The following is a 22,300-nucleotide window of genomic DNA, read 5'->3' on the forward strand; positions in this document are numbered from 1 at the left end:
CTCTTTTACTTTACTTTTCCTTTTTTCGATACATTAAGATTCTCAAGTTCTGTGTTGTGAAAATAAAGGACCTGTGGACTATTAAGGGATCATTTCACACCAGGACACTCACATTTTACTGGAAAAAAATCCTGTCAAGTATTGGATAAAGTCACTTCAGTGTATTCTCTGGTTGGCACAGAACCTTGGCTCATTCTGTTAAAAACTAACGAAGTTTCTTTTGAAAATTGTAACATGATTTTTTTCTCTCTGGGATCGTGGGGTATGTCTTTGCAGATCATTTCTTTGGGACTTCACTCTTCTCAGAACTTTTCTCAGTTTAGCTCTGCCTTCTACACCGTTTCCAATATTAAGGATGTGGGGTGGGGCTAGTTTGTCAGTTGAAGAGCATAGAATTTTCAGAACTTGGAAAGGTGGCTTTATTGTTTCCTGGACAATGTCCAGAGGAGTCACACAAACTTAGACATTTCTTCTTTTGATGTCCACTTGCCACGACTGTGTGAGGAAGTGAGAGGTTTCTTAGGTGGCTACCAGGACCCTTTATGGATCTCTGTGATGTCATTCACTGATACTTCCACACTGGGTGACCCCTCTGAACATCACCACGTCCTTCCACTTCTACTGGGTGTGCACTGGTCATTTAGGGAGAATCTTCTGAGCTATAGCAAAGGGTCGGAGTGAGATCTATATTAAATATATGGAAACCAAACCCAATTCGCCTCAATTACCCTACATTTAAAAATAAAAGTTTAAAAATATGGAAAGACTGAGTTAATTATTCCAGTTCTTCTTTTCCCATATATACTCCCACATTTCCTGAAAATTATCTCCATATTGGATCTGCAAAATTCAGGGTGGGAGTAGGTCATTGACCAAACATTTAGGCTGGTTCTTTACATCAAATGAATAAATAACACAGTTATTGGAAAAATTCAAAGAAAGGGCTCATTTTCTCCCTAAACATCAACTCAACTAGAGGGAAACTGTTTTGGGCTTAAATCAGGGTTTGTGAACCTCAGCACGATTGATATTCTGGGCTGGATAATTCTTGGTAGAAGGAGGCTGTCCTGTGTATCGTAGAACGTTTAGCAGCATCCCTGGCCTCTACCCAGTAGATGTCACTAGCACCACCCTCCTAGATGTGACAACCAAGATTGTTTTCAAATATCGTCATATGTTCCTTGGGGGCCACAGTCACCCCTGCTTGAGAAGCATTGGCCTAAATTATCCAGAATTAGGTTTCTCTGTAAGTAATATAAAATTGAGTACTGAAGCTGCTTCTGTTTGGTCTTTCTGATCAGGTGAATGCTAAACTGAAAAAGCAGATTGTCTATTTTGATGCCGCACTAACTATATGTATCTGTTCAGGTCATCCTGTTCTGCATTTGCTTTTAGATCCCATTTGATTGCCCAAAACAGGGACTTCCTTACTCCTTTCCTATGGCTCTGACAGGCCTGTTCACTTGCTGTTTGATAATCTTTTTCACTATACAGATCTTTAATGAGCTGTCTGATTTTTTTATGCCCTTTGAGGTCTGGGTAATGTCTCAGTTCTTTGGAAGGAGTTTGCCTTCCTGTCTTCTATGTTATCATCTGTTCCGATTTAAGACCTAAGCTGAGCCTACACAGCAACTTGGAGAAGTTGGTGTCTCTGGTTGATTTGATCAGTATTTGGACACATAGTTCAGGAAGCAAAACTGTTGGCTTTGAGATCAACATGTGATTGTCAGAAGGAATCCCGTAATCACAAATTGTTCTCTCCATATGTGGGTGCAGTGACTGCAAAACAGCAAACAGTTTGTTTTGGGAAGGATTTTACTGGCTGTTTGAAGGCAGGAGTGGCTGAAACATACAAAATATTTAAACCAAATTTTTATGTCTTATAATGTTCAACAAAGCTCTCTGCAAACATCAGTTCTGGGAAAAAAATAAAAAAGGCATCCTCCAAGGCAGGGTTGTGGGCACTTTTGGGAGTTGTAAAGCCATGCAGGCTCCAGAAATATGTGCTTTCCAAGGGCTGGAAACTTCTGAATTAACAACAAGTAATCAGTGAGTGTGACAAAGAGTTAAAGTACACAGACTTTACTTTCACAAAGTTTATGATGTAGTAAAGAGTTTTAAGACGTAGACCTGAGATTGCAAACTGATGGCCAGCAGGCTAAATTGGGACCATGGATTTGTTTTACTTGGCTTGTACAGGGTTGGCCTCTTGAATGTCTAAGAAAGAAAAAAGAGTAAAAGAAGTTGCTAAACTGAGATTTTTGTATTAAAATCTGGATTTCCAGCTGTTTTTGAAAAATCAGAAGATCTGCCAACACTGGGTCCTTATTCCCATATTTCCCCATGGTGACATTTGGCTGGAGTGAAATAGCAGCTGCTCTCTCTCGTTCCCCACCCTGGCGCACTACATTCCCTCACCAGGCCTCTGTCCCTATCTGAGATGACTACCCTTAATGCAGAGACTCGGACAACATTCACCACGCCTCTTCACTGTGGAAACAAACTGCTAAAGCCTGGAGCAAAATAGCAGATTCCCATTTGTTTCAGGGGAGATGACCCTGGCTCAGGCCACCTTGGTGGCACTAGAGGCAGTGAGCAGCGGTCAGATTTGGGATATATTTTGAACATGGCATTGGTAAGATTTCGTGATAGTTTGGTTTAGGGAATGAGAGAGAGGATTTGAAAATGACTCCAATTTTGATTTTTATTTAGATTAATTTATTTCAAAAGCAAACCTACAGTGGAATATTGGAAAACCAGGATTGAACTTTTAAAATGAAAACAAAATTATTTAAAAGTTTTTCTTCACTAGTACTCTCCGAATTGGGTGCCCTAGATGGTACTATTACCCTTTTCTGGGAAATGCTGACACTTTGGGGAATTGGGGAAGGGGAGAGCATTGAGAAGAGCCCCAGTAACTACAAAAAGAGAATTCGGCTCTTGCCCCCAGAGACGGAGTAGAGGGACATCAGTCTATGGATGGCCTCTGTGCACCTCAGTGTCCCCACCTGTCCAGGACGGTGTATCTTGAACTACTGGGGTGTCAGTACGTGGGCAGGCCTACTTCAGGGAGCTACAAGGTCTGGCACTGCAAGAGCAATGGAGGATGGTAGAGGCTCCAAGATTTCCACGTGGGAGGGGGCTTAGGGCATCCAGTAAGAAGCTGCAAGATGTTCAGAAGCTTGTTTTGAAGCTACTTTTTCACAAAAAGAGGACTCTCTTCTCTCAGATTTATATTACAAATCATTAAGAGTAGCAAAGTTGCATCCGAAGATGTTTTTATTTACACTTTATACGTGACTGGGAAAATCTCCAACTGTCCATGTCGAGGACAATTATTTTATAATGTGGGTTGATTTGGTTAGTGGAGACTACTAGTGGCTATCAGGACGGTGGGAACTAGCCGACTGCCATTTCTGGGGCTGGCCATGGACGAGAGAAGCCTCCGGCAGATCGGAAGCCAGAGTTTGCGGGCACCGAGCCAAGCGCGGTGGCTTCCTTCAGCCCCTGTAGCTAGGAGGCCCTTCCCTCGGTGGGTCCCACAGCGGTCACTCGGCGGCTTGCGCGCATGCGCCGACCCCGCGGCGTCCTCCCCGGCTCCTTCCCTCCTTCATCCGGGTCCTGGGCGAGCGGGCGCCGTGCGCGTGTCCCGCGGCCGAGCTGCTAATAAAGTTGCGCTGTGGGCAAGCGCAGCTACGGCGCCGGGAGAGCGCGCGTCGCCGGCCCGTGAGTGAACGTGGGGTCCCGGGAGGGGCGGGCGAGGGGGACCGGGGTTGCAGGCTGTACCCGGACGCGGCTCTGCCCTAGCGGCCGGACTCGGGCCGAGGCGGGGGCGTGCGGCCGCGGGCGGAGCGGAAACCACCCGCCTGAGGGGCGGGAGGTAGGCCGAGTCCCGGCCTGCCGGGGTCCAGGCGGGCGGCGGTGGTGCGGCCCGTCTGGCTGCGGAGGCCTCGCCTGCCCCGGGGCGTCCCCGGACTGTGGCGGGAGGCGTTCGGGACGCCCTCGCGGGGATCCCCGGCCCCCCCCTTCTGTCCGGAGGAGCGGTTTGTTCTCCCTCATCCAAGCGCCACCCTCAGTACACACCCCTGGTAGAATTGCCGAGCTCGGCGGAGCAGCCTGGTCGGCTACATTGCAAAGCCGTCCAGTGGCTTGATGAATCCGTGCCGCCGTCGCTTTGTGTTTCAAAGATAAGGATCTACGCTTATCGGTGGAAATTACACTCTGGGCAGTTGTGACCTGCTGCTGCGCTCAGCTGGTAGTTAGACCCGGTTTCTGCCACTTGCCATGCCAGTTTTCATTATTGCAAAGATTTCTTCTACTTTATGTAAACTTTAGCTGCAAGGAAAACGACTGGCGAGGTCTGTTTGCCTTCACCATATTCACCCGCTACCGGGGTCCTTTACTTCAGTGTCTGTACTCATATTCCGGTCTGTCCCCCTCCCCCTCCCTCTTTCCTGCCTTCCCCTTTCAGCTGCTGTTATTACGTGGAGTTTGGAGCCTAAGCTTTGAAAACTCCCATGTGGCGCCTGTCTTAAGTCGGAGCATGCTCAGTAGCCAAAACAGATTTTGGTTGCAAAAAGAACTGGGGCGAGGATAGTCGGTTATTTGGACGTTTGCCCGCTTCCTAACAAAATGTTCCAATTCTGGTTTGGATGGCATTGGAGAGTGGAGCTGTAGGCCAGCCTAGAGGTGAGGAATGCCTGAACACCCTGGGCCAGATCTCTATCTTGATTGTAGAGACATTGTTTCCTGACCAGCTGGAGGTTTAGAGAGAGACTGGGGGGCCGGGGGAAGCATTCCTGGCTGCCTGTGAGTTTATATGGGTGTGGCACTCCCTGTATCTTGTTTACCTTATCTTTCTGTGGAAAAAGTTTTGAAGTCTGGTTGGGTTTGTCACATCATGCCTGTTGCCTAGCACCACCAAAAGTGTTCTTATCTAACAACGAAGACTGGATAGGTGGAAGGTTGTGGGTTGGCCTCACAGAAGTTGAGGGGAATGGGTACTTGAGTTGCTGTTTTTTAAATTCTTATTTATTTATTTATTTTTTTGTTGATTCGGCAGGTGAGTTGTTATAAATTCTTTTTTAAATTCTGTTTTTAAACGGGAGTAGTTAAATTTCCTTAGAGTACCTGAATTGCCCAGAATGGATTAGTTTTTAACTTTAATTTGAAAGCTGAAAGGTTGAAAACCTTAATCCCAATAGATTAGTAACTTTCCAAGCAGTTTAAAGTTGCTGCTAGATGCCAGTTTTGTGGGGAAGACAGTACCTAGACATGATGTGAACATTTATTGATCTGAATATTTCTATGCAATTAGTGTGTTCCAGATTCAGTAAATAGGAATTATTTATAGATCTGAACAAATTATTTTATATTCTTCCTTTTACCGCTACTTTGGTAACTTTTTTCCGCTAAGATGAATCAGAGGTTACAAGAATATGAAACAGTTCTTAAGAAACAAGTTAAGAAGGTGTAACCTTCGTAAAGGTTGTATTTATTATATTTAGATTTTTAAAATTTAACCTTTGCATAATTGTCTCTATAGCATCCTCCGTTCTTCCCTCTCTACCTTGCTGCTCCCTTAGTCAGTGTGCCTTTCCTTTTCACATAGCTGCTGTTATCGCATACACTTTACCCCTTTATTTTTGTTAATAAAATCGATTTGTCATTTATGCTTCCATTCCTTTCCGATCACAGCTGAAATAGGCAATAAAAGTTTGATGAACCTTCCCAACTAACTTTCCTCTTAGATTTTTAAATGCATCCGTATGATATGGTCTAGTTAAAAGAAGAGAACAGTGAACGGGAAGAGAAAAGAATAAAATATTTTTGTAGGTTCTGTGCAGATTTGATGGAATTATCTACTTGTCTGGTTCACTGAGATAGGCGCCACAAAAATGGGTCTATTGATGTGTGTTGCATTTCTTTCCCCTCTGGCAAAGTCAGTTATTAATTTCAGAGGGAGACAGTGGCAGAATGTTGTTACTAATGAGGTTTGAATCAGATTGACTGGTTATGTAACATGTTGCTGGGAGTATTATTAAAAGTTGCCTTCTGTAGCAAGGTAGAGGCAAGTAAATTCTGCTTACCCTCTTCACTGGGTTTTAATTCTTGGCTGAACCTGAAGGCACATTAGACTATAACCATAATTATACCTGGTCAGCCTGTCTGTTTCCTGTTTTCATCATGAACCCAAACATGATTTGCAGTGATGATCTTTTTTGTCCCTTGCATTAAGCAGAGGCAGTATGTTTTCGCCTGCTTCTGAAAACAGATTTGTAACTTGGTCAAATCAGAGATACTGGCTTCTTAGTGTTTTGAAGACTAGGCAGTAAAATATCAAAGTTTTTAATTTCTTTGTAACTTGAAATACTATCTTAAAAAATGTTTCACACATATTGTTTAATTGTAAATTTTAATGTTACTAGTAGTTTGTAGAGTCTTTGAGTAAGAAAGCCCTTTTTGTTTATGACTTACCAGTGTTTATTATTAACCAGATGTATATGTTGATTCAGGCAGTGAGCCACGCATTTGGGTGAATTTCATAGCTGACTTGAGTACTCTTCAGGATATAGCTGCCTTTATTCCCCTGGTTTATCAGTCTTCCCTGTTCGCTTTACTTCTAGAGGGTCTATGTTCTTTGTCTCTCTTTTTTTGTGCTTCATACTAAGCACAAAAAAGAGCCTGAAATAGTGTCTTTACTTCAAATGTTACAGGTGCTGTATACCCTATGGGTTTGCCAGTGTATTGATAAGGTCAAAGACGTTGGAGAAGATTTCCTTTTGTTAGGGACAGTCTTATAAAAGGAAATCTTATAAACAGCCTGGGGGATCATTCTTATTTCTACCGGTCTGGATATTTTGGAGAAAAGAATATCTGGGAGGATAGGACCCAAGAAGACTGTACAGAGATAGTACGCATTCTCCACCAAAGATGATGATGAATGACCTCACAAAGTCTCTCCATGTTTTTTTACACCTTGTTTTTCTACTTCCAAAGTTAATAGAATAAAAGTAATTGAAATTCTTAGTGCTGGATTATCCAGTTCATTGCCATTACCTAGATCTCTGAATCTGAGAGGTGCATTTACTACTTGGAAGGTTAAGATATAAAATTCTCTTTGAAGAATTGTTAAAAACTAGATTGTTGTTAGGACCAGCTAGTTTTTCAGTCTCATATTCTAACAGCTTTTATTGTTTCACAACTTTGAAAAGATGGCATAATTACAGAGTTACTAGGTTTTTCATAAATAATCAGCTAGTTCTAGGCTCTGTAGTTTTGATACTTTTTTGCCTTGGGCACCTAGGTGGGAGATTTTTGTTCCTTTTCTAGTAGAGAGGTGTGGTTTTAGTGACTTTTCTTATTGTATCCCTAACTTGGTTATGATAGTATTTTAGAAGAAGGAATTCTTTATTAGATGGTTCTGTGTGTGCAATACTATAATTGTAATTCACTATTGGAAGATGGTTGTTAAAGTACATATTGTAAATAGGGTTTGCTCTTGAATTCTTTGGTACAGCAGTCTCTGCTTATTTTATATATATATACGTATATATATGAATATGTATATACATATATATATGAATATATAAATGTATATACATATTCATATATATTCGTATATATATATAAAATTTACAGACTGGTATACTTTGGAAATTTGAAAATGGCCTTATCTGTTGTGAGATTTAACTGGATTTTTCTTTTTGGTTTCCGTTTATGTTGTTTTGTTATTACTGAAAATAATAGTAAGAAAAAAACTAGTGTCACCTTCCCACCTTTCTTTGAGCATAGCAGCTGGAGTCCTGTGAACAGTCTTACACTTTTCAAATTTAACTATGATCTCAGAATATGGCTGGTACTTTCAAGGCAAGTTTTGTTCTGTTCACTTCTGTTTTCATGATGTGTTAGGATTTGCCTAGCATCCTATCTGGTAGGCTGTATAACTTGAGATCTAGTTATTCTGGTTTGTGTATTTCCAGGAAAAAGGGGGTGCTGCAGAACTTTTTCAAAGCTAGTCTTTTGTTGTCTTCCCCTTCTTCACATCATTCTGCCCACTTAGGTGAGTAGGTGACTTGACCTCTGGGGTACACATGAGGTATCTGGAAAACATCTTCATAAAGCATTGGAATATATGTTATGTACACAAGTTAGCACTTTGTACTCCAGAGACACATTTTATAATGTAATGATTTGGTATCTGCCCTTGATTTTATAATTTAAAGGAAAGCACTATAAAGATTGACCAGCTCTGTGTCTATTCCTGTGCCTACAAGCCTCTACAGGTATACTCAGACACATCTGGCAGCAATGTCAGAAATCTTGCAGGCTCTGGCGGTGAGTGATACATCTAGATCAGGCTCTGCTTAATTAGAGGACTTAGAGGAGCAGGCGAGGTTTAAGGAGTGATTAAAAACTGGGAAACAAAAGTCTGGCTGTAGGAGATAAAAAAGTAGAGACTTGTGTAGTCACAGAGAGAGACTAGGCGAGAGTATTATGGTGTGAGAAGTGTCAGGGATCATGAGTTCAGCTCCTGAATGGCTTTGAAATCCACTGTGAGAACTTTGGATGTCTTTGGAAATTGGGAGCCACAATTGGGAAAAGTGGTGATTTAAGTGTTTCTCTAGGAAAATGATTTTGATTTTACGATTGTGATTGTATTTCCTCCTCTTTGTAGATGTTCCAATAAAGAATAGGATTTCTGAATCTAGGGGAGTTTTGGAGCCAACGTGCTCTTGGTTTCTTTCTGTTACTTGAGTGTAGTCATGGATGTGGCTTACGTGCTTTATAGTAATTGTATACCTAGATCTAGGGTTGGTTTGACAGTGGTGGTGGGATGTCTACTTTTGCTGATACTTGGTGACTAAGGATGTTAGAACCACAGGGGTAAGACATTTTTAAAGCTTTACCCCTGCCAACCACAAAATGTTATCTTTGACTGTATATAGGCAAGTGACTTTCTCCCATTGCAGATGGTCCTAAGGGCCTTGGTTCTCAAACCTACTGCAGAACCTGGGACGCTTGTTAAAAATATGGGAGGTAGGGCCCTACTCTCAAACCTAATGAATCTGAATTCTGTGGAATGGTTATGAGGAATTTGCTTCTTTAAAGCCCCCACCTGTAATTCTTCTGTGTAGGTTTGCCTGAGCCGATGGTGGCTTGTGACCCATATGCACATTTATTTGCATGGGTTGATGTGCTCAGGAGATTGCCGTTTGGCTAACAGTGTTGGGTGAAATTTTTGGATTGGTTTGCTTGCCTTTTATTTTGGATTGAAGCAATTAGAGAGATGTCGGAGCAGAAAGTGAAGGAGCTGTTTCTATGAATTTACCACTGAAGTCTGGGCATGAGCAGTGTGTGTCTATGTGTCTGTCTGTTTGGGGGAGACTGTTGAGGGAAGTTTGTGTGTGTGTTTATGGCAGGTCGGAGGTTCTACTCAGGTAGTTTGAAGTAAGAACAAGACTTTTGGTTTTTTGACTTTAATAAAAATTCATTTGAATGGAAGCCTGGTGAAGTTTAACAACATTTTATTCATACACTTAATGTATGTAAAATGTAACTCCAGATCATCCTTTAGCTTCCCTATCAGCCTTTCCCAAACCATTTGATGACAAATCCTATTCTTTGGGTAGCCCAGGCTGACACCTTGTAATCATTATTGACTCCTCCGTTCTCACATTCCCTGTTCTCTTCCATCAGGAAACCTTTTGTCTCCCAAAACATGTGAAATTGTCCATTTCTTACCACCCCACTGCTGTCACCCTGTTCTGAGCCATGATCATCTCTTACCTAAATTGCTTCAACTCTGAACTGATCTCCCCGCTTTTTACCCCTGCTGCCCACCCCGCCCCCATTATTCTTAACATGTGGGCCAGAGTGATTCTTTAAAATAATAAAAGTCTGAAAATGTCTTGTCTTCACTCAGAGTTCTCAAATGGGTCCACATTTCACTTACCATAAAAGCCAAAGCTCTTATCATATCCAGCATGGCTCTCTTACCTATTTGATCCCATTCCTTGTTTTCCCCTTCTTATTTACTCATTCTCAGGCTTCGTGGTCTTGTAGTTAACTTGAGTGTGCCAGGCATGCTCCCTCCTTGGGTTTTTCACATTGCCTGTTGCCTTTGCCTGTACTAGTTTTCCCCTAGGTATCTGCCTGGCTTACTCTTATTTCCTTAAAGTATTGACTCAGTTGGTACCTTCTCAGAGAGGCTCAGCCCAGCCACCTTAAAATTACACCTCCCCCACAGTGCTGCCCATCCACCTTCCTCTGCTTTATTTTTCTCCATACCATTTTTCACCTAACAAACTATACTGTATCACTTATTTATTGTCTTTTGTCTGTCTCCCTCCACTGGAATGTAAGCTACATGAGGACAAGGATTTTGGCCCCCTTTATTCACTTGTATATTCCCAGCTCCTAGAATTCTACTTCAATAAATAGACTTTTGAATGAATAACTTGAATCAATTTAACAAGTTCTCTGAATATGCTTAGTACTGTTTTTTAAAAATTACATTCTAGTGGGAGAGACAAAAATCAAGTAAACCAACGAATAATTACAAATTGGTAGTACAGTGAAGGAAATGAATATAGTATTGGATTAGAGATTAGGGAAAACCTACTTTATATAGAGTTAGATGATCAGGGAAGGTCTCTGGGATGATATCTAAAGCTGAAGCCTCAGTGATGAGAGAGCTAGAAATTAGTGGTTGGAGCTTGAGGAAAGTGGTCCAGGCAGAGAATGGCATTTGTAAAATCTGTGAGGAATCTGTATGGTACAAATGCCATACAGATTCCAGTACAGGAAGGTAAATGCTTTTGAAAAATGAATTCTTACTATTATTTATTGGAAGCAGAAAGTATTTGCCCCTAGTTTTTGATTGACTCTTAAATTTCAGCCTCCAAATTTAATTCATGTTTATTTTAAGATGTACAGAATTGCATGAAGCAGAAAGTAAAAAGTACCCTGAACCCCACCCTACCCCCATGGCTAATATCTTTTCAAATGCTTTGTATTCACGTTCTCTTTCATTCATTAGACAAATATTTATTGAGCATATGTATCACTAGGCTTACAGTGATGAGTGAGACAGATATGGCTCTTCTCATTTACATTCTTGCCAGGTTGTACAGGTAAATGTAAAAACATAGATATGTTAAGTGCTACGAAATAGAGGTATGTGAAGGAGTAAGTGTGTATAATAGGGGAATTTCACCTAGGCAAGGTAGTCTGGGAAGGCTTCCCTGAAGAAGGGATGCTTGAGCTGAAATAGAAGTAAAGTATGTGTGTGTGTGTGTGTGTGTGTGTGTGTGAGTGTGTGTATGTTTTGTAATGTGATAGATTCTTTTGTAATGAATGATATCTCTCAATTTTATAAGATTTTCATTTATGGTTGAGATGCCAGTCTTTTTCTTTGGATTTCCAAGGTACTGCTCTGTATTGTTATTGTCCAGTTGATAGTTGCAGTTTTTCAGAAGAATTTCAGGGAACCTAATACACACAGGGATTTCTGAAGCTCATAATTAAATCCCAGTTTTCTTTCTAGCTGTCTGAAATGACAAAACACATTAGTGAAAGAGTCATCTAGTTAGGTCTTCGTAAACCAGAGGTGAACTATAAAAAGCCAAGGTAGGGCTTCCCTGGTGGCGCAGTGGTTGAGAGTCCACGTGCCGATGCAGGCGACGCGGGTTCGTGCCCCGGTCCAGGAAGATCCCACGTGCCGCGGAGCGGCTGGGCCCGTGAGCCATGGCCACTGAGCCTGCGCGTCGGGAGCCTGTGCTCCGCAACGGGAGAGGCCACAACAGTGAGAGAGGCCCGCGTACCGCAAAAAAAAAAAAGCCAAGGTAATAGCAGATAATGTATGTGTTCACAGTTTTCTTAAGTCCCTCCAAGTTCTGATGTACGAAGTAGCACACATTCCTATCTACTCAGTTACTGGCCTTCTGTGCTTGCTGTATGTATTTTTTACTCTGTTTTAATACCCCATCTCTATTGAGTATCGTATGGAAATCTATAGTAAAACTAAGTGATGTGCTAAACAGCATGTGAAGCTCTTCATAACATCTTCTCTTTTTCCCATTATTCTTTATGATCATTGAGATTACAGATAGTATCTTTTAAGCCTCAGTTCCTAGCACAGAGTATTCCTGGCTTACTAGGCACCCAATAAATTTGAATAAATCAAATTCAACTCTTCTCTTTGTATCATCCTCCAAATTTTTATATTCATTCCTCCTGTCTTGAGCTTTAAGTGTCACATCTGCTTGGACTTGGATCAGTACTTGCTTCCTTATACCCCTCCACCATCACCTTTTTGCTTCATCTTGGCAATAACTAGAATTCCCCTTTTTGGGTGAGCGGTGTCTAATTCTTTCAGCTTTTAAACCTTTACTTGCTTTTTTTTTTTGGCTGTGTATGTGGAGTCTTAGTTCCCCGACCAGGGATCGAATCCGCGCCCCTTACATTGGAAGCGCAGAGTCTTACCGCTGGACTGCCAGGGAAGTCCTCAACCTTTACCTTTCTTGACTGCCCCGTTTCTCTTCTTGGTGGTCAGCAAGTCCTATGGATTGTTTATCTGTAATGTCCCTCATAACTCTTCCTTTTCTATCTCTACTACCGTCACTACCTGGTCTGTGTACCACCACCCTGGTGCGGCTTCCTCTCATAGTTGGATTACATGTTTTCCATTTACCCTCTCTGCCCCTTTTGGTTAAGTCTTTACTTGGCTATGTGCTATTGCCATTTTTGTCTTCTCAAAATGGCTCTTTGAATATGTCTTTCTGCTTAGATAGAACTCTGTACTGCATATAGGATTACTTCTAGCAGCCTGACTCCTTTGCCTTATATTGTCTTTCTTTGTTTGGCTCTCATTCTGTGGTAGTATCTTTCCCTTTAGCTTCACGATCTAGCTGATTGTCTCCTCCTAGTCTTTCTTGCCTCATTTGGCTTAATGATACTTGGTTTTCCTTATTCTTTTCCTTTATTACCAACTGGATCATGAATTACAGATTGTCATATTCCTTTTTGGATCTTGTGATAGTCATTCCTAAAATCTGTGCTAATATCATGAGCAATTATCCACACCTAATCATTAAGGCTTTTTTTTTTTTTTTTTTGCGATACGCGGGCCTCTCACTGTTGTGGCCTCTCCCGTTGTGGAGCACAGGCTCCGGACGTGCAGGCTCAGGGCCATGGCTCACGGGCCCAGCCGCTCCACGGCATGTGGGATCCTCCCGGACCGGGGCACGAACCTGCGTCCCCTGCATCGGCAGGCTGACTCTCAACCACTGCGCCACTCGGGAAGCACATTAAGGCTTTTATTCACTTAAGTGGGGTGTGTGTGTGTGTGTGTGTGTGTGTGTGTGTGTGTGTGTGTGTGTGTGTGTGTGTGTTTGGGTGGGGGGAACAGGGAGCCTGTCAGAGCTAGGTTATTGTACATTTGCTGAGCCCTCCCCTTTTTGCTGTCACCAGCCATTTGAAGCACAGTTAATTCCTTCTTAAGCAATTGTATTCATAAGTGTGTAATCTTTTCACCTTTTCCTCCCTTGTTTTCCAGTTATATTGGCATAATTCCTCTTCCTTTCTGTTTTTATGGTTCCCCTAAATAGGTAGAAGTTTGAAAGTGATCACTAGATATCATTATATTCACTCAAACTGCAATACTGATGAGAATTGACTTACTTTACACAGATTATCCTGTGTATTTCCTAATGGGATATTAGATTTTGGGGGATTCTCTGGGTTTTAAGCTAGAAATAGAAATTCTCTGAAAGATATCTTGGGCATTGTTCAATTTAGTTTGTGAAATTTGTTTGTTTGTTTTATTGACTTCTTTGTTAGCCTCCTGTGCATTGTTTTAAGAAGACTTGGCTTTTAAGAAGGCTCAGTTAATATTTAGCATTCAAAAAGGTTGGGTTAGTATGACTCCAGAAGAGCAAAAAGAAAACAGAATTTGTCTTCTGTGCCCAATTATGCTATTGAAATATGGCTTTAACATTTATAAATAATAACTATTTTGAAAGAGCTTCTCGTGGAGGTTTATTGCAAAAGAAAATAATTCCATGATTTAAGTTCCTTGAAGCCTACTGATATTTTGGTTTTTGTAGGAACGAAATAAGTCACCTTTAAAGAGTAATAACAAATATTTTACTCCCAATGGTGTACTTTAGGAAAGCTTCAATGTATTAGGTGGCCCAGGATGAGGATGACAGAGGCACAAATAGAATTTGCTCAGAAGCCAGATTTTCATGTAGGGTATTGTCTTACATATCTGGGCTGTTAAATGCATCTTCTCTTCTACTTAGAAGAAAACTCGGAGGTAAGCAAGCCCTGGAGCACTTGAAAGTACCAGAGGTACAAAATACGTACCCTGTGCTAAGTAGGTCCTTTTGGAGTTAGAAGAAAAGTTCATTTTCCTTAGGTAGTTTATACATCATTAGGTAGTAGCCAAGCTTCTCCAAAATCAACACTCAGGAATGTGGGAGAAGCTGTGAGGAATGGAGAAAGGGGAGGCAAGAAAGGAGAATGAGAATAAGAAAGAAGGGAGAGCAGTAGTACTGGTGGGAAGTGATGGGGAACATCAGAAAAGACTTTGGGACAGGAGGAAAGAAAAAGCTGCCTTATTTCTTCTAGATATGCATTTTTCCCAGCTCATAATATCTCTGAAATTGGTATGTGTCTTATAGCCGATGGCATCTGAATATTGGTTTCGGCTAGGTGGCAGTTTTGATGTTGTCATTGCACGTGCATGATGTCTGCCTTTGCTGTTTTCATTGCTGTCATTTCTTTCATTTACACCCTCTGGGAAGATCAAGGAAGCAGCAGTATCAAAACTTGCAGGATGGGTGTCAGTGGCTTGAACAACAATCCTGGAGTAATATTGGAACACTCTTCAGACCTACAGTCTTGATGGCAGAAGGATGATATTATGAAGAAAAAAATCTAAGCGATGAGAAAGCATGGTGTGATAGTTTAATTTGCAGCCTTTTCTTCCTTCAAGGTTCATAAAATAATGGAACCTCTTAAGTAGATGGCTTTGTATATTTGATGAAGTAAAGTAGCCCAGGGCTTCCCTGGTGGCGCAGTGGTTGAGAGTCCGCCTGCTGATGCTGGGGACGCGGATTCATGCCCTGGTCCGGGAAGATCCTGCATGCCGCGGAGTGGCTGGGCCCGTGAGCCATGGCAGCTGAGCCTGCACGTCCGGAGCCTGTGCTCCGCAACGGGAGAGGCCACAACAGTGAGAGGCCCGCGTACCGAAAAAGAAAAAAAAAAAAAAAAAAAAGTAGCCCAGCTGTGTATTTAAAATCCTGAGCCTGATGTCAAAAAATTTCACGATTATTGCAATAATAATGACTGCAGTTTCCCTTTGCTCAATATGTACTATGCCAGGCATTAAGTGTGTATCTCATTTAATTCTCAGAACTGATACTCATTATACAAAATAGGAAAAATGGATATTTAGGTGTGTTAGATTCAGAATTTGAACCCTAGTTCATTAGACTTCAAATCTGGTGTTTCTGTTTGTTACAATACGTATATTAATATCCCTGTGTAGATTAGCCTTATTGTATGTATCTAGTCAGTTTTCTTGTTCTACCACCTATGTTCCAGCAAACTGAACTGTAGTTTTCCCCCGTCCTGGTAGATAAAAACTCTGATTTTATGTCTTTATCAGAATAGCATTTATGCCTAAGATATAGCTACTTCATGCTTTTTGTCTCCCTCCACTCCCTTCCCCCAAGGGCCATCCCCTGAATTTCTTTTAGCATCCTATACACCCTAGGGGATCTGCCATTCTCCATGGTGTATTGCAGATAGGAATGGGCACATCTTAGTTGATTATTAATTTGTAATTCTTACAGTTAAGGTCTGGACCTGATTTATCTTTTAACCCTTTAGCATCTAGTTGAGTGGCTTGCCCTTTTTAGGTACACTCAGTAAGTGTGTGTTGTATAAATAAGAGTATAAGTCTGCTCTTGAGTTTAGCATGGGTGGTATATACTTGTGCCTCAGTAGACCCTGAAAGCATTGTAGAAAGGGAGTACAGAGGACCAAATTTAACTACCCAGCAATCTGTAACCTCTAACGGCTGAAGTTAGTGAATATAGCCTTTTTGGACTTCTCTATTACTGGGATAAGTTTAGAGATAATATAGAAGAGTATTGTTGTTGGTTGTGAACACAATCAGCTGTTTGAATTGAGGGTGGGTGTTCTCCATGTTTCTAAATTCATTTTATTTAGTGAAAGGCAAAGGGGGTGCGAAAAATTGAACCAACTTTTCAATAAGAGATTTAAAATTAAACCTTTTGGGTACTCGAAAACCTAATCATACTCTTATTTTCAAAGGTATTGCAAGTTCACTTGGGACTCATATTACATATGCTAGTATTTGCAAATCAAAAAAATTATTATTTTACTCTATTTTTTGTATACGTAATGAAAAAATTCTATCGTAATGGAGGACTTTTGTGAGGGTAGTAAAATAAATCTATTGCTCTATCCCAAGCACTCTGATACTTTTATTTCAATTTGTGGACCAATATCTGATTTTAAATATATATTTTACAGAAAAGATGACAGGAGAAAATTGATCTATCACATGGGTACCATAAAACAGTTTTACCGGGACTTCCCTGGTGGCACAGTGGTTAAGAATCCGCCTGCCAATGCAGGGTACATGGGTTCGAGCCCTGGTCCGGGGAGATCCCACATGCCGCGGAGCAAGTAAGCCCGTGCGCCACAACTACTGAGCCTGCGTGCCACAACTGCTGAAGACCATGCACCTAGAGCCCGTGCTCCACAACAAGAAAAGCCACCACAGTGAGAAGCCCACGCATCGCAACAAAGAGCAGCCCCTGCTCGTCGCAACTAGAGAAAGCCCATGTGCAGCAATGAAGACTCAATGCAGCCATAAATAAATAAATAAAATTTAAAATTAAAAAAAAAAAAAAGCTTATGCTATATTTAGGTCTTCATGAGCCAATGATAATTGGTTCAGGAAAACACCCATTCAAAATGAAACCACTTAAAATGCAGACCAGTATTTCATACTGAATTGTGAATAAAAGGTCTGATTCGGACTTTATCTTAAAAACTTAAAATTTTGGAAAATCATTAGGTTATAATTGTAAACATGCATTAAGTTTTATAACGAACAAAGACTGAATTGAGTATGGATAGGCTTAATTTTTCTCACAAAACAATTTAGTAGCATGATATGACATCCTTCATGTTTGACATTTGTGGTACTAATATTAAGAGCATTTTTATTTTTGTGAAAATATTCATTAAAATATTTATGGATTTTCCCATGGACTTCTGTTAATCCGTTGACAGTGAAGTTATTATTGCTTACTGATAACTATAAAAGTGGTGAATTTTCCAAACTCACTGTTCATCATAAGTGCAAACCACTGCAGGAGTACCGTCCATCTGGGTCATATTGCAATATTCCTGTGGGTCTCAGCGGCAAAGGGAACCGTACATCTGACGCTTACGTTGCTTGATGGGCCATGATTAATAAAGGAGTCTCATGTTCTTTGACAGTATGCATGAAACAACAATAGACTTATTTGTTTATAGGATAGTAAGGTAAAATTAAATCCCAGACCTTGCATCTTTTGCTCTCATTTTAATAAACTTTATGAAATGTTACAATTTTTGCAGAATTTGCAGTTTCATTTGTGGTTTAGAAGCTGTTACAGTAAGGGAGATGCTAGTGAACTAATTATAAGTGATCAGTACACTAGTAAATTTTTAAAAGATTTTTTAAATTGAAGTATATCTTAAAGTGTACAAATCTTATGTGTATAGCTCAGTGAACTTTTATGTATGTGTACATCTATACCACCATCACCCAGATCAAGATATAGAAATTTTCTAGCTCCCCAGAAGGCTGTCTTGTCCCCTCTTAGTAATATTCTTGCCTCTGATGCCATAGGTTAGTTTTGCCTGTTTTTGAATGTCATGTAGTTGGAATGATAAAATGTGTAATCTTTTGTATCTGACTTCTTCAGTATATCAGTGAGATTCATGCATGTTTTACATGTGTGTGTTCTTTTTCATTGCTGTGAAGTATTCTGTTGTATGAATTTATTACTGTGGTTTATCTACCCACTCTACTGTTGATGAATATTTGGGTTATTTCCAATTTGGGACTATTACAAATAAAGTTGTTATGAACATGTACTTGCCTTCGGGTTGACATAGCACTTGTTTCTGTTGGATATATACCTAGGAATGGAATTGCTGGGTCATAGGGACCTATGTTTAGCATTAGTAGATGTTGTCAAACAATTTTCCAAAGTGGTTGGGCTAGTTTATATTTTTGCTAGCAATATGTAAGAATTGTTCTGATTGTCATGAACACCTTCTCTCTCTCTCTCTTTTTTTTTTTTTAAGTCTAGCTATTCTGGTAGATGTGTGATATCTCACTGTCTTTTTTTAAAATTTTAAAAATTTCTTTGATAACTAATGCTGTTGAGTCCATTTTACCATCTAATGGCAATTTTGATATCTTTTGTGAAGTGCCTGATCAGGTCTTTTACTTATTCATTAGTGAATTTTTATGATCAATTTTGCTCCCTTTTTTAACTTTAGATAACAAGTACTTGGATTACTTGCGCATACCAGTTATGCAGTTTGGAAAGTTATAAAACATTTTTAGAAAGAATTCAATTAAACATGTTTAAAATTTTTAATCATTCCATATTTAAAGAAGTGAGTGCAAAGTTTGTCCCTTCCCCTTTCCCAGTGCTAGAAGTTCATGTGTGAATAGCATGTTTGAGTTTATAAAGCATCTATTACATGTATGTATATGTGTGTTTTCAATACTTCAGGCACACATTATTTTATTACTTCATCATTTTAATGACTTGGGAACCATCATCCCTATTTTATAGAAAAATTAATAGGCTTAGCAAGAGTGATACCTGGTCATGGTCATATACCTAGTAAAGGACAGAATCTGATCCTCTTCTGTTTTCATTACATTGATAATACTTAAATTAAAAATAGTGCATTTTTGAGTTATAAAATATTTAAATGTAGAAAAGTAGAGAAAATACTATATGTGATGATTTGTCAGATTTTCTTCAAATCTAGTTTTAAAAGAAACACAGCTAAAGCTTTTCCATGTGTTCTTCCACCTTCTTTCTTCTTTCACCAGAGATAGTCAGTATTCAGTATCCTGAGGTTGGTATGTATCATTTCCATGCATACTTTTATTCTCTTACTATATCTGTGCATGTCCATAAAGAACTCCTTTTTTTTGTTTTAAATTTTACACAGTTGCTCTTATAAAGGTATATATGTTTTTACAAATTGCTTTTTTTCAACTCTCTACTCACTCACTTATTTAATAAATAAGCACTATTCTAGGTCCAAGGGAATATGATGATGGATAAAGAAGACAAGACTACCTGCCTTCTAACATTTCTGTGGGGAAGGCATGTAGTTAATAAATAAAATTGATATGATATCAGATTATTATAAATGTCATGAAAGAAAATTGAACAGGACCAGGGGATAGAGAATGATGCAGGAGTGGGATGTATGCTATTTTAGATAAAGTGGTCAGGGAAGTCCTTTTTCAGAAGGTGACTTTTGAGCAGCTGAATTAATTGAGAGAGAAAGCCATGTTAAGATCTGGGAGTGGAGAATTCCATGGGAGGGAACATCAAGTGCAAAGGCCTTGAGGTAGAAATGACTTTGGAGCATTTGAGAAATGGAAAGCCTTCAAGTGTGGTTGTGTGCAAAGTTAGCTAGGAGAATGCTAAAAATGAGTTTGGAGGAGAAGCCAGAGGCTGGATCATGTAGGTCCTATAAAGTAATGTTAAAGAATTTGGATATTGAGTGTAATGGGAAACTGCTGGATGATCTTTGAGCAGAGAAATGACGTAGTTTGATATACTCTTAAAAGATTACTTTTACACTGGAATTCTGTGTATTAGAAAAGAATATGGAAGCTGTTTCTATATAGGTATGGAAAGATCTTGAAGATAACATTGTTTATACATTTTTCTGTACCTTGCTTTTTTTCTTTTCAATATACCACTATTCGTGTGCAAAAAAGGTTATGATTATTTATATATCTGTATTTGTGTAAAATTTCTCTGGAAAGACATAAAAGACAATACAAGAGGGATTGCCTGTGAGAAGGGGACCTGAAGATGGGCAAAACATAGGAAGGAAGCTGACCACTCTGCACTTTACATAACAGGAAAATATTTTTAAATTGTTAACAGAAAGTGTGTACATCTTCAGTATTCAGCCAGCCAAATTTTCACAAAGTGACTCTCTCATAAAATCACCCAGAGCAAGATGAACTTTACCAGGATGGCAGAAATCCTCAAGCTCCCTTCCAGTCAATACCCCCACTCTTCCCTTTAAAGGGTAACCACCATCCTGAGTTCTAGTAGCATGCATGAGTTTCACCGGTTTTATTGTACTAGCACTCTTAACTCCATTCTGTTCTATAGTAGATAATAGATTCTCTCCTATTTTATTTATTTCTTTAATTTATTTGGCTGCATCGGGTCTTAGCTGTGGCACTTGGGATATTTGTTGCGGCACGTGGGATCTTTCCCTGCGGGGCACAGGCTCTCTAGTTGTGGCACGTGGGCTCCAGAGCACGCAGGCTCAGTAGTTGTGGCTCACGGGCTCTAGAGCGTGTGGGCTTAGTTGCCCCGCAGCATGTGGGATCTTAGTTCCCTGACCAGGGATCGAACCCGCGTCTCCTGCATTGGAAGGCGGATTCTTAACCCCTGGACCACCAGGGAAGTCCTTCTACTATTTTTATCTTAGAATTATGCCTTTGTTAAAAGGTTAAAAAAATACAGAAGCATATAGAACAAATCATGCAGGACCCCTTTCTATTTTGCTTGTCTTCCATTCCATGCCTCTCCCCAGAGGTAACTGCAATGAATAATTTAGTATGTAGCCTTTTAGTCCTTGTTTTGGGTTTATATACACAAATAACTTTCCCCTTTTTTCTTGTTAGTACATAATATGGTTAGTATTTAACAGTAATAGTGATACTAGGTTAGTAGTTAACATTTATTAAGCACTTTCTGGTGGTTAACTACTAATCTAGTATCTGGTCTTAAAGCTCCTCTGCTTTTGTCTCTCCGTTCTTCAGCATATCATTGCTCATACACCTCTCTCTCATACACATGCACTACTCTGTTTAGCTTCTGTTATATTCTAGTATTACAGAATAAGGTCTCAGTCAGCCAGGCCTATCTGCTCTCTATCCTAGGAAATGCTCTCTTCATATCTGCCTATGGATTTTTTTACTTGTGCCCCTTTTCCTTTGAAATTTTCCTTCTCATCTCAGACAACCAAACCATGCCTTTACTTTCGGACCCAGATGGCTTATCCTATATCCTTAATGTTGCTACAACTGAAATAAGCCTTTCTAACAGTTTGTTTAACTCATAACACTTTATACTCTGTGACCTGTTACTGAAAAACGTGCTTTCATCTTTTTGTTGTATTTCTTTGGTTTAAGGTAGGCAGTTTTGCTTACCTGATGAAAATTATCCTGTGTAGCATTGGGAAAGATGTCCTGCATAGGGTTAGGCATATCCATCCATACATAAGGAGTATACCTTCACTTCCCTGTACCCTTCCTCCCATGGTTCCAGCATGGCAGTCTGGATAGCCAGTACTGAGCATCTGAGCACATGTGACTTCCCAGTGGCAGCAGGTTGAGTGGAATTTGAGTTTAGTGAAACGGGGTGTAAGTTGTTCTCTGCACTCTGTATAGTCTGGCCTTGCAAGTAGGGAGAAGTCAGTCTAATTGAAGATTGTGCAGTTCCTAGTGACAGGTGCCAAGAGGTTATGATACAGGTTTCTTGGGTGTGGTGTACAGTGTGAATAAATGCTTGCAGCTCTTAGCCCTTTTTGATCAATTAAGCACTTTTTAAAGGAGGAACCGTAATGTTCCATAGCCCTACATGTAACCCTTTTCTCCTAAAGAGGAGTCAGTCAGTGCTCCTATACTTTTCCTTTTCTGGATCAGCACCTAGAACAGTGCCTGGCACTTAGTAGGCTCTTACTAAGCACATATTGAAAGAATGAATCAGTTGGCTCTTAAGATGAAATTATTTGGTATATGACTTCTTTTTTTTTTTTTAAAGTACCATCATGGCTGTTCACAGTACATGGCGACAAGCAATCAATACATATTTGTTGAATTTAACTCTGTTTTATTTTACTTTATGTTTACCTGAGTTTTAACTGAGCACATGTGTTCTTTCCTGGGAAGATGCACCCCAATCCAGAATAGGCTTGATGC

The 22,300-nt window shown here is 40.2% G+C and overlaps 1 protein-coding gene across 8 annotated transcripts in view; it reads left to right on the forward strand.

Moving 5' to 3' along the window:
• Window positions 1–3,513: 3,513 nt before the first annotated feature.
• SMAD5 (SMAD family member 5) overlaps window positions 3,514–22,300 on the forward strand; it is a 54,022-nt gene continuing 35,235 nt past the window's right edge. For 6 of the 8 annotated variants that reach the window (XR_010942115.1, XR_010942118.1, XR_010942116.1 and 3 more), the window contains exon 1: window positions 3,587–3,726. The gene's annotated coding sequence lies outside the window, so the exon portion shown is untranslated. Of the gene's footprint in view, window positions 3,533–3,586; window positions 3,727–4,527; window positions 4,690–22,300 lie in introns of those variants that run through there. The other 2 variants (XM_067731818.1, XM_067731817.1) reach the window with 2 other exon arrangements.

The sequence above is a fragment of the Pseudorca crassidens genome, chromosome 3 (genome assembly GCF_039906515.1).
Source record: "Pseudorca crassidens isolate mPseCra1 chromosome 3, mPseCra1.hap1, whole genome shotgun sequence".
NCBI classification, from domain to species: Eukaryota; Metazoa; Chordata; class Mammalia; order Artiodactyla; family Delphinidae; genus Pseudorca; species Pseudorca crassidens.